We start from the raw sequence: 13,056 nt of genomic DNA, 5'->3' as shown, positions 1-13,056 counted from the left end.
CTCCTAGTGAAAAAGTTTTTCCTAATATCCAACCTAGACCTCCCACACTGCAACTTGAGATCATTACTCCTTGTTCTGTCATCTGCTTGTTGTGCTTTGACTTATAATCACTTAAAATCTACCTTTTGTAGTTAATAAATCTGTTTGTTTATTCTACCTGAAGTAGTGCGTTTGGTTTGAAGCGTGTCAGAGACTCCCCTTGGGATACGAAGCCTGGTACATATCAATTTCTTTGTTAAATTGATAATCTCATACAAGCTTGCAGCATCCAGCAGGCATAACTAGACACTGCAAGATGGAGGTTCTTAGGGTTGTATCTGGGACCGGAAATAATGGCTAGCGTCATTCAGTTGCACAGTCCAAGCAGCGGCTGGCCAAAAGTGCTCACTCACGTAACTGGGAGTAGCTTACATGCTAGAGGCTGTGTGTGAACAGTCTGGAAGTGGGGGTTCTCACAGCAGAGCAGGATAAGGCTGGCTCCCAGAGTCAAGGATTCGAGTGACCTAGCAGATCACCAGTCCAGATAACACCAGGGGAACCTCACACTGAGACCACAGAATCCAGCCTGATAAATAAAGGTATGTACCTATTCTCCACTGCATATGTCAGGGCACACAGTCTCCGAATAGTAAATCTAAAGGGTATATGGAGTTCCTGTAAAAGTGAATAAACAGGATCCTTCCATAATTATTATTTGAAAATAGACAGATTCCGCTGATGAGCACAGGCCTTCCTCAACTAGTGATTTGCGCTAGTAATAAGCATGCATTTGTTGTTACTTTCATCATTCTGCAGGTGGTAAAAAACATAAGCGCTGTCTGGTAAATGAGAATATTCTCTATTGATTTTGTATTAGAATCAATACAATTTTTATACTGTAATTGGGAGAACAAAAATTAGTAAAAATGTGTTTTTAATATAAAAAGTAGACTATAATATAGACTTTAATATAAAAAGTAGACAGACAATAAATCTCTGTCATCCTATAAGCAAGTATTACTCCATCTAGAGCTGGCTCCCTTGCTACAGGATTCAAGAAATTTACCTGAAGCATAATCCCTTTCAACAGATATATATTTCATTGGTTTTGTGTCATATTAAGAACTTGGATGTTAGTTCACTTTTTTTTGTCAGTTACACAATAAATCAGCATGAAACCTTGTCCTATGAAAGAAAAAAGTGAAATTGCTTGATATTGCTTGATAAAAAATACTGCTACTCCACAGTATTTTTCTTTTTACTAACTGCTGAATGACTAGAATTATGTATCTAATTCAGAACTTTAAACAGGAAAACGTTTTTTCAGCAATATTGTTATTGTTAAAAGCATTAGCTAATCATTAGTCTTGTAAGGACTTGGTCATTTAAAAAAAAATTTTAGACCATAGGGCAAAATGTCCCATCTAACACAAAATGGAATATAGCATAGCAGTGGCTCTCAAACTGGTCCATGAAGCACAAGTAGTCCACAGAATTAAACTTTTTAAAAATCAAGCAGTGTGAGATTGAGGGATGGGAGGGAGATGGTCCACAAAAGACACTTTATATTAGAAAGTGGTTCCGACACTGAAACATGGGGAACCACGGTAGAAAAGCACGGAAAGAGTATAAGGAACTTAGCAGCTGCAAAACAATTGAAGTTTCCCTCCTTCAGTTCTTGAAATTCATTGTGGGTGTGGGCATGTGGGATTTGAATGACAGAGTTGAGGCAAAGTGGAAGTGTCCTATTGAGTAAAGATGCTTTGTTGAGGGATTTGGGTAGAGATTGAGCAAGAGCACATTTGTTCAATAACAATATAGTCTTTCCTTCATTGAGTTGGTGAGACAGGTGGGGCTTGTGACCAGAATATACACATGTGGTTACAGCTAATACAATAGAAACTTTGTTCAGAGTTCTATTGTTTATTATGTTAAAATGAACTTTCAAGTAAACATGTCTGATAGTTGCCAGGTGTACAACATACAGTGTCATTCATTTGCTGTTTCACTGTTTATCTTGCATGAATTAAGTAACTCTACCTTCCAGTAGTCTGGCATTTTTGTGATGTGCTGTGTAATATGATACAGTTTGTCCTCCATATATTAAATCAAAGTATTTAATAAATGAAAATATGGCATGGGAAAAAGTCTCAAAGTGAAAGCTGAAATTGTATTACAACCTTATAATTAAGGCCTGAACATTCTCCAGGAACAACAGGAGAGAGTGAAAGTTAGATGCTCTGCAACTATTTCTTCAAGAATATAATGTCTGACTACTTTTGAATCTATAAATATATGGAGAAATTAAAGGCCAACAAGATACTATGGGCCTGATCTCTAGCAGTGGAAAGTCTGCCAAGAGGGGTGCAGCTGCACAGGTCTCTTACAATATCTTTTCTGCCCTTGGAGCCACAAATGGCAGCAAAGTGGACAGGGCTAGCTGTGGAGTGGGTGGGAGTAAGAGACATAGGAAATGCACTAATTTAGTTGAGTATGCACTGCAGATTGAGAGGAAGCATGGACCTATATGTAGGCGTTGAGGGACAGCTATGAACTTTGGAAACAATGGAAAAGCTTAATAGTGATATGAATACCTACTGCACAGTTAGAAGAGTCAAGTATTATAGAATCTAGCCAGATGAAGAATAATGTAGTAAAATCGAAGGTGTCATTTTAAAAAGTTTCTAGCCACTTTAGTTATAAATAAATAATTCCAAATGCAAACTGAATGTAAATCTACACAGTGTCGTCTTTCTGTATTTGAAAACCAACAGCTTGAATCAATATGTCTTAGATGTATGAACTGTTCCATTCTGCAGCCCAGTATCTCCCATAATTCTGAAACATATTATTTCCCTCCTGTCTGCAGGTTCTGAAGGTTGTTCAAAGCTGCAGCACAGCCCATGCTTGCTGCCGAGATAGTCTGGCTCCATGGCAGCAGTCAAGTGGTGGCTTGTTTCATTCCCACTCTTTTCTTTTAGATTTGTTATTTAGAGCTGTTTTGGGGCAAGCTACTGTGTTTTTGTTTGTTTTCAAGACTCCTCACCTCCTCTGGCCTGGGATGCGAGCAGCATGGTGCTCACACCCAGCCTGAGCTGCTGCAGCAGCTCCTCCCTGCCAAGCTCCTCTGCCCCCTTCCAAACAGCTGTGCAAGCACTGGGCAAATTCCAAAAGGTGCTCTGGGTGTGAGGCAGCTTTCTCAGACTTGGCAGAAAGTAAAAAATGGCCAGCTATCTGACCCTGTCTCTGCTAGGGCATGTGGGTCTAAGTAGGATGGGGATGTTGGGGTCCCTTTTCCCCCAAGAACCCACAACTCCACCAAGGAAAAACCTGACTAGGAGACACAGAGAAGATCAGGAAGAGGCTCTGAGGATCAGGAGAACTTCATCCAGCTAACCCAAGGGGAAAGTCCTGGGCAACCAAGGACTGTAAAGATAAGACCCTTTCTGGGCTCCTTGCCCCCCAGTGAGTCCTAAAATCTCAGGATAGAAAAAGCAGAAAAGTCAACTACTTGGAGTGATGCCTGAACCAGGAAGTCTTCACTCTGATCTTGCACATGTTTGGTCTTCCCTTAGTCCACTTGTTTGACAGTTGCAAGAATGCAAAACATCCAGAATTCTTCACCTGGAAAGCAGACCCAAGTCAATGGGGAAAGATGCTCTGTTGCACAGATGGGCACAGGGCCTGCTATACCTTTTTCCATCCTGCCCTCTCCTGGGGAAGGTGATCCAAAAGACAAGGAGAGAAGAAGCAAGGGTCACAGTGCTACCTCTTCTGTACTGGCCAATGAGACCCTAATTCTTTGGTCTGATAGAATTGAAGCTGGAACCACCAATTCAGCTTCTGACAAGACCAGACAACTTTTTTCCAAGGCCCACTCTTCCATTCAAACGCAGGTCACTTCAACTCACAGCCTGGTTATTGAAAGGGAGGCATTTGCTGCATTTGGCCCATCAGCCAAAGTGATTGGGACAGTGCTCTCATTCAGGAGAGTTTTCACACTAAAAACCTACTCCTCAATGAGAGCAAGTTCAGTTCATGGTGCACAATGCACATCCATGGGATCCTAAAAGTCCCACCACTCTGGACTGGCTTCAGGAAGGTATGGATTTGGAATTTCAGCTCAGCACCATAATGCACTAGATATCTGCCCCAAGTAATGTACTATTTCCTAGGCAGAACCCACAGGTATCCAGATTTCTCAGAGAAATCAGACTGGTCAGACCAGCAGTCAGACCATCTTCCCTAAGTGGGAACTATCACCGGTGTCAAAAGCCCTAGCCTCCCATGTGTTTGAGCCTCTGATTTCTTTCATTCTAGCCATGGCCACAGCACCCAAGTGAGAATCAGTGGCACAGCCTAAGTGTCAGAAGAGCACAAAAGACATATCTAGCATACAGAATCCACAAGAAGTTCTGGCTCCCTGTTCATTTCCTTTCATCCCAAAGTGCCATGGGCTTAGAGTATCCAAGCTATCCCTTACCAGACTATGCATTGTTGAGGCATATAAGCCATCTGGCACACCTATTCAAGAAGGAATCAAGGTGCATTCTACAAGATCCATGGCGACCACATAGGTCAAAAAGTGTGCGCTTCCACCAGAGAGATCTGCAGTGCAGCCACATGGTCATTGAGTATTGCCTCTATCAGACACTATAAAGTGGACTTTCTGTCTCCGCATAGACCTCCTTTGACAGGAAGATGCTGCAGGCAGTGGTCCAGACATAGTCTTGGAGAGACAAGGTAGGTGAGGTAATACCTTTTATTGGACCAACATCTGTTGGTGAGAGAGACAAGCCTTTGAGTTACACAGAGCTCTTCCTCAGGTTCAACATGGGACTGACACAGCTACAACACTACTGCATACAGATGGTCTTAACATTTGAGCAATTAAAAAAGTGAGGTATTTCCTATTTCTTATGTTCACTTTTCTGTCCCTCCCTACTCCTATTCATTGCTTGCCACCTCCGATATATATCAGAATCGTGGGAGACGTTGCACTGCAGAATGGAAAATTTCTTCCCCAGTAATTTCTCTTCTGCTAGCAGTTTCTCCCACAATTCTACCCATCCTGGATAGCTTCACAGTTAATGGTCAGAAGTTTACTTGGATAGTTACTGCATGGTCAGTGGCCTACTGTCCAGTTAGTTAGTTGGCACTGAAGTATTTGTTACTAATAATTTTCTTCTAGTTTTTTCACAGCTTTGGAATGAATCATCTGGCAGCAAGTAGGAGAAGAGGGCGTGGCTAGTGCAGGCTGTGCTGCAGATTGGAACTGCCTCCAGAAACTGCAGACAGGAGGGAAATAGCCCATATGTATCAGAATTGAGGGAGATGGAGTACTGGGTATTTGGACAGTTTGCAGTTGAGGTTGGGGTTTGCTGAGGTGGGGAACAAATTGTTCAAAGTGACTTCTGACCCTGCCCACAAGGAACAGTGGAGGAGATGCATCTCACTACCATTGTCAAAATCCTCAGCTGCCTAACGGGTGCCAAAGATTCAAATAATCTCCCTCCTCTTTTCTGGGTGTCAAAGTTCCAGTTGTTCCTTACCTAGATGCCAAAACTTCATGTTTCAGCCAACCACCTTTAAATTGCACATATGCATGTTCAATACTCAGAACGTCTACAAACTGAAGATATGAGGGCACTCTAAAATACATTGAATAGAGTATCCAAATCAATAACACAAGATATACTGTAGCAACGTTTGTTATTTAATATAGTGAAACACTCAATTTTTGTGCTGTAGCATTTCCAGTTTGCCACTACTTTGGCCCTTTGGCCCCTCGGCCATTTTGCTTTTTACCCGGGGGAGTCCTTTCGGGGAAGGCTCCCCACTCCGGACCGGGTACCCTGCGGCCACCTTGGTTGGTGGTACCCCAATCCCTCTCCCACAGAATGTACACCGCTCGGGAAGGGTGCCCCCCCTAATTCCTCCTCTGCCTGTAGGTCGTCACAGCCTGGCTGACACCCTATCCCCAGCCCCTTCTGTATCTCAGGTTGCCTCAGTTTCCCCAGTATCTCCCTGCAGGCTCGGGGCCTCCTCTATGGAGAGGGGTATTATGGGTTCTTTCCCTGGGTCCATCTCCTCATCTGGTGGACCCTGCCCCACTTGCTCCCCCATATACACTTCCTGCGGGTCCACCCACTCTGGGCTTTGTTGTCTAGGATTTTTTTCACTGTCAACGGGACTACACCCGTCCCCCTGTCTTGGGATCCTCGGTCTTAGGGTATCCCCCTTTGCTCCCGGGGTATCCCACCACTTCCTGCCAGTCCCAGCCCAACACTACTGGGTACAGTAGCCTTTCCAGTACCCCCACCTGCTTCCACCTGAAGCAACATTTCACCTCCAGGGGTACCTGGGCTACTGGGCAGGACCTTCTGTCCTGATGTATACATCCGAGGCCATCCTTGCCCCCGTGATGAGCCAGTGCGGCTTCACCAGGGCCTTTTGCACTAGCGGACAGCTGGATGCTGTGTCGACCAGGCCCATTTGGGGTCTTCTTCCCACCTTCACGGGAATGGTGGACAAGTTTGGCCCCTTGTTTTGCCCTTTGACTTCAGTCCATCCACAAAAGTCCACCGACCTGTACTCCATATCTGCGCAATCCCGCTTTGTGTGACCCAGTCTCCCATACTGCCAGCATGTTAGCCAGGCGGGCCTTTCGGGCGCTCTGTGGGGCTCCCCTTTCTTCTCTTGTCCTTCCCTGGGAAACTGGGTTGACTGTCTCCCCCCCCCTCCGTCTCCCTGTCCTTCCAGGGTCGGTCCTCCGGGGACCCTCGGCCTCTATATACTCTTCCGTGAGTCTGACGGCCGCCTCGACGGTGCCTGGCTGGTGTCGTCTCACCCATATGTGTATGGTCTCTGGGAGGCTCTGTAATAACTGCTCAAGGATCAGGTATCCAGGATTTCCTTAAGGGTCCACACCTCTGGCCTCAGCCAGCGCGTGGCCCAGTCCCTCAGCCTCTGGGTAAATGTGCAGGGCTGTAATACCGATGTCCACCGGGCCGACCGGAACTTCTTCCGGTACCGCTCCACTGACAGGCCGACCCGATCCAGAATGGCTGCTCTTACGGTCTCATAATCTCTGGCTTGCTGGAAAGTCTGCAGGGCCTGCTGGGTCTGTTTTTGCTGCTCTACAAGCCATTTCAGGGTCTCCTCCATCGCCAGGTCGCCAACCACCTGCGCTGACTTCAAGGATCCCAGACAAGCCCCCATGTATAGCAGTGCACTTCACCACTCCTCTCAAAAACCAACCAGAGACCTCTCTGTGCAAACACCAGTGCTCTTTTATTTTCAGTGTTTGTTCCCACCACCTTTTATATACAGTTCAGTTCGATCCAGGTAGCCCCTTGGGGCCAGCTAGCTCCTGTAGCTAGCTGGGAACTCCAGCCTAAGGCTCTTCCCTTCCTGTTTCCCCCAGCCCACCCCGCTTCCTTCCTGTGAGCTTTATACAGCCCCCTGGCCCATAAAACCCACAGGTGTTTCTTCTTTAGCCCGGCAATGAGCCACACCCTGCCAGCTCCCATTAATTCCCCTTAATGGGAGCTGGGACTAACGGGCCTGGCCAGGTCTTCTGGCCAGCACCCTGTTACAGACCTCTTCACAATACTAATTTCAAGTTTTTAATTTTGAGTTGCTCAGAACACATATGTAGACACACAAAAGCCTGTTGGAAATAATGTCCCAAGCATAAAGGTAACCCACACATGAGAAAATTCAGAGTGAAGGCTAACATATAGCCCTTAAACATCCAATGAAAGTATAAGTATTACAACACATATCATGTACTGGAGGAATCTCACAATACCTGTGCTTCATAATGTTGGTTGAGAAACCTTAACATCTTTTACATTTGTTTCTGTCTGAATTGTGTTTTTGTTTCTCCAGTAGGTTAAGAAACAGGAACTAATCTGATAGACTGCAACTGTCATTATAAAATAGTTTCACAGCTCTGTATAAAATTAGTGCTCTGAGAATGTCTACCAATTATGTTATTTCCAAATACATGATGCCTAGTAAATAAATGGACCTGTTTTCCATGTTTTTATGTTTGTTTTATATTTTATAATGGCAATACAATTCAGATACTTCAGTTCAAGATTCACAGCACTTCTTGGGTGGTTAAACTCACTAGGTATTAGTCTCATGCCTTATAATGCTACCTGAGGCAAGTTATAATTGCCTTGATATACACTGCCTGTCATGACTTATTATGTCTTAAATACTATCTATTGTGTAACTATGAATTTAATCACTTAAAATGTATATTATTGACACAGTAGATGGTAATAGCCTCAGCGAGCAAGTGCCTATACCCAGGCTTTCAAAATTGTCTGCATTGATGCAGTTGTCTGCAATGGCTCTCTCAGAACCATTATCAAGTAAATCCATATTAAGGGATTGTTTCTTTTGATTGACTTGGTTCTGGAGTGCCAAGTGTTTGCAGACTGCAGAATATGGGTTACACAACTATTGTTGGCTTCCACTTCCACCCCATGATGATAATAGCTGTAAAAACAAAGCTTCTTTTAAAAACTGTTTAAAATAGTGAGCTTCCAAAGAGAGTTCCAATGAGATGGCATGTATTTTATTAAACTAACTATGCTTAAGAAAAGAGGAATTTGCCCTGAAGCTACATTTGCTTTGGTAAATGTCTTTGTGCAATTAAAAAGTGACATTTTCTTTTTCTTTCGTTTGTGTTTTGGTGTCTGAAAACATTTTTAATTTGTCTTTATTGTAAGAACAAATGACAATTTTATTTATATTGTTCCTCATTGAAGTTTATGATGCATGAATGTAATCAGACCTTTTATCAAGCTGGTGGAACCACACTTTTATTTTTAATTGTGGTTAAATAAAATGATTCATGCTTGAATTTTCTCCATAGAATTGTGGGACTAGTCATAAAATGACCCCAGAATAAAATGTATGTTTCAGGACAATGTGTGTTTCAGCAGCATAAAAATCCAAAGTTGTTTGAACAAATTCTAGATATTACAATTTTGTATTTATTTGGGAAAATAAAAAGATTGCCACCTTTGATCTTTAATCTGCCACAGTCAGATTAGCTAGTATCCTTGGTAATATGCTGGATCAGCACTGCCAGTAAGAATTACTTTACTTGCTATTTAGGGCATGATTCTACTTATTTAAAACAAATCTGAATCTGGAAAATTTTTTGAAGGAAGAATTAAAAGTCCCCCTGTTATGAGGGATTCACCAGATGTGGTCTTCTGGGAAGAACATTGCTAGTCAATTGTTAAGGAGCTGGGAAAGGGTAAGGCATAAGTCTTGGAAAATATCCAAAGCCTTCAGGGAGTGGAAGAAAGTAAATATTTTTACAGTAGAAGTTTAATTTGTGTAGTGTCATGCATATACTTTGTATGAAAAAAAATGCTTTGCGGAGTTCAGTAATGAAATTACAGTAATAAATAACACAATAAGACAGAAATGAGGCATAGGCAAGAAAGAAAACCTACATTTTCAGCTGAGGTTTGAGCTGAGATCGATAGTCAAGGCAGAAGAATACAGAAAGTGTTTTGCATCAATAGTAACCAGACTCTGTTGAAGAAAAAGCCATGTGGAAACCATTGATACATGAGTGGGGAGGGGAACAGAGAGAGAGCGAGTGTATGTATTTACAAATCACACCTGTAGACAGGAACTAGTCCATTTTGGGCTTAAAATAAAAGGCGGTGGGTGTTTTGGAATTGGATCTTGAAGGGAATGGAGAACTGCAACAATGAATTGTTTGATGATGGGTGTGATGTGGTCCCACTTCTAAGTACATATGAGAAGACATTCAGTAGCATTGTGCACACTGAGGGTAAACCTTGAGGTAAATCTTGAGGAGTAAGGGTAAACCTTGAGAAGGGTAAACCTTGAGGAGACCATAGAAAAGGGGATGTCAGTAGTCAAGATATGAGGCGAACGTATGTGTCATGCTGGGAGACCAGGTGCCAGCTCATGCCAAGGCCCCTAGACCTCACTGAACACTCACAAATGCCAGTCTAACTCACCTGTGTGTTGGTATTGTTAAAATAGATATTACAGTTATAAGAATGAGTTTAGACATTATGAAATGCTTGTAAATTGCTGCATGCATTAATCTCATTTATAATATCTGTATAATAGGTTATATTTAAATATTTGCTCTGTAACTATAAAAGTGAAACCAGAAAATATGAAACTAGAAATCGCCACAGTCAGGAGAAAAGCATTACCAAGTGTGAAATACTAGTTCAGCACTCCTGATCAATAAAAGGCCTATAGACATCAGACAAGCCATTGTGGAATATCTGTGGACAAAAAACTTTGTTGATTGCTTCTCCCATACCCAGGAGGAGGGTATGTGCACAAGCCCTTGTCCCATCACTGTTTGAACTCTAGGGGAAGGGAATAAAAATGCCTTACCAGAAGAAAATTGTTATCACTCTGTTGCTTGGAATTCATAGAGGACAATATTTCTAAGCATAAGCAAGGGATCCCTATAGTACTTTGTTTGGGTTAGCCCTAAAAGAAAGACATACATACATACATACATACATATATATAGAGAGAGAGAGAACGCTTGTACATTATAGCAGCCACTATTACCTTTTGGAACCTCGGACTGTAAACTCATTTGTGTGTGTATTTTTACCTACTTTAACTCTAATTTCTTTTTCTTTATTAATAAATATTTAGTTAGTTAGGATTGGCTACAAGCATTGTCTTTGGTTTGAGATCTGAGGTACAATTGATCTGGGGTAAGTGACTGGTATTTTGAGACTGGGAGTAACCTGAATATTGTTGTGATTTGTAGTGTAAGGCACCATCTATCCCAAAGGCAGACTTGCCTGGGTGGCAAGATAGAGTGGCGTTCCCAAGGGGACTGACTTTGACTCCATATTAAGGTTATTATGGTGCTTGAGGAGTCCACGCTTGTTACTTGGTTGGTGAAATCTAAGTATAGAACTCACAACCAGTTTAGGGTTTGTGCCCTTTTTTTTTTTTGACAATCTGCCCTGAGGTTGACACTCACAGTTGTGAGCCAGCCTAGACAGCTTGACAGTATGACTGAGGATAATTGGGAATTTTTAGGATATCTGCAGGAGGAGAAAGAGGTGGTCCCGTTGCCTCCTTTTCAACTGTTGATCCAGTGGTTAGGGCAGTTACCTGTGATGTGACCCAAATTTATTCCCTGCTCTGCCTCAGGTGGAGTAGGGCTTTGAGCGGGGGTCTCTCCAAGTGTAGGAGAGTACCCTGGCCACTAGGCCATGGGAAATTGTGCTGTGAGTCTTTCTCAATCTCTCCTGCTGAAGCTGTTCTACTGGGTATAGAAAATAGTCTGTGGAGAGGGACATGAACTTGGATCTTCTCACCTCCCAGGGTGTGCCCTAATCACCTGGCTATAGAGTCATCCTTACTTGCTTTCTCTGGATCATTATTCACCACTACTTCCTCCTCTTCCCTTTGTGTGAGTCTAGCCCTTCATTTCCTTCGCTTTTATGTTAAAAAATGCCTGGCAACAAATCAAAGCAGTTCATTGTAGATTGAATGAAATATCCCATTTGACTTGAAACAAAATGTGTCGACTTTTTTGATTTGCTGACATTTTTCAGCTTTTTTTGATACAGGTTGGACCATTTTTGTTTTCATTTTTCATAATTGCCACTGAACTGAAAAATCGGTTATTCACACAAGTGTAATCGTAACACAATTTGTATTAAAGGTACAACTTAAACTTTCTCCATAGGTCTAAAAATTGTGTCCCATTTCTATAACATAAAAAATGGCCAGGAAATGGGGAAAATAGAGGATTTTGCTTACTCTTCCATTTTAGACAGTTATAGCCAGCAAATAACCTCAGGAAATACGTTGAATCTTATAAATATTTTGTGAGCCTATTTGCAATGTTAAGTTCAGTTCATCTTTATTTTTAAGAAACATTCAATATATGTAGTAAGGGAACTAGTATTTATTTAGAGTGCAGCTCGCTCCTTGCACCATACCCACATAACTGAACATTGTGTGGGAAACTCTGTGGAAGGGAAGAGGAATCTGAGGGGGGAAATCACCCACACCAACCTGCAGTAAGGCTGTAGGGCAAAAATGCAGCCTCTTCCTGGCAATTCTTCCATCTTATGGGTTAGAACAGGAGTGGGCAAACTATGGCCTGCTGGCCACATCCGGCCTGCCAGCCGATTTAATCTGGCCCTTGAGCTCCCGCGGGGAAGCAGGGTCTGGGGCTTGCCCAGCATAAGGGAAGCCAGGGGGCTCCATGCGCTGCCCCCACCCCAAGCGCTGCCCCTGCAGCTCCCATTGGCCGGGAACTGCAGTGCAGCGCCTGCAGATGGGGCAGTGCGCAGAGCTGCCTGGCTGCGCCTCCACGTAGGAGTCAGAGAAGGGACATGCTGCTGCTTCCAGGAGCTGCTTGAGGTAAGCGCCGCCTGGAGCCTGCACCCCTGAGCCCCTCTCGTGCCCCAATCCCCTGCCCCAGCTCAGATCCCCCTCCTGCCCTCTGAACCTTTTGATCCCAGCCTGGAGCATCCTCCCACACCCCAAACCCCTCATCCCCAGCCCCACCCCAGAGCCTGCACCCCCAGCCAGAGCCTTCACACACCCCTGTGCCCCAATCCCCTGCCCCAGCCTGGAGACCCCTTCCACACTCCAAACCCCTTGGTCCCAGCCTGGAACACCTTCCTACACCCCAAACCCCTCATCCCCAACACCACCCCAGAGCCCGCACCTCCAGCTGGAGCCCTCACCTCCCCCACACACCCTAACCTCCTGCCCCAGCCCACAGCCCCCTCCTGCACCTTGAACCCCTCATTTCTGTCCCCACCCCAGAACCTGCACCCCCAGCCGGAGCCCTCACCCCTTCCTGCACCCCAACCCCAATTTCGCGAGCATTCATAGCCTGCAATACAATTTCCATACCCAGATGTGGCCCTCAGGCCAAAAAGTTTGCCCACCCCTGGGTTAGAATATTGGCCACTGCTCTTATGGCTGGAGTTAGGGCCACTGGATCTGTGTAAAAATAGCTCCAGTAGCTTTGAGGCTGGTGTGGAGTGACCTTCCACAATTCGT

At 44.0% G+C, this 13,056-nt stretch overlaps 1 protein-coding gene across 8 annotated transcripts in view; it reads left to right on the top strand.

Annotated features, from left to right (window-relative positions):
- Positions 1-13,056, top strand: part of CRPPA (CDP-L-ribitol pyrophosphorylase A) — a 179,609-nt gene that overhangs the window by 149,706 nt on the left and 16,847 nt on the right. The gene's annotated exons all lie outside the window — the stretch shown is intronic.

The sequence above is a fragment of the Mauremys reevesii genome, linkage group 2 (assembly GCF_016161935.1).
Source record: "Mauremys reevesii isolate NIE-2019 linkage group 2, ASM1616193v1, whole genome shotgun sequence".
In the NCBI taxonomy this organism is placed as follows: domain Eukaryota; kingdom Metazoa; phylum Chordata; order Testudines; family Geoemydidae; genus Mauremys; species Mauremys reevesii.
Note: the sequence above shows the minus strand (reverse complement) of the source record. Positions and strands in the feature narration are given on the sequence as shown.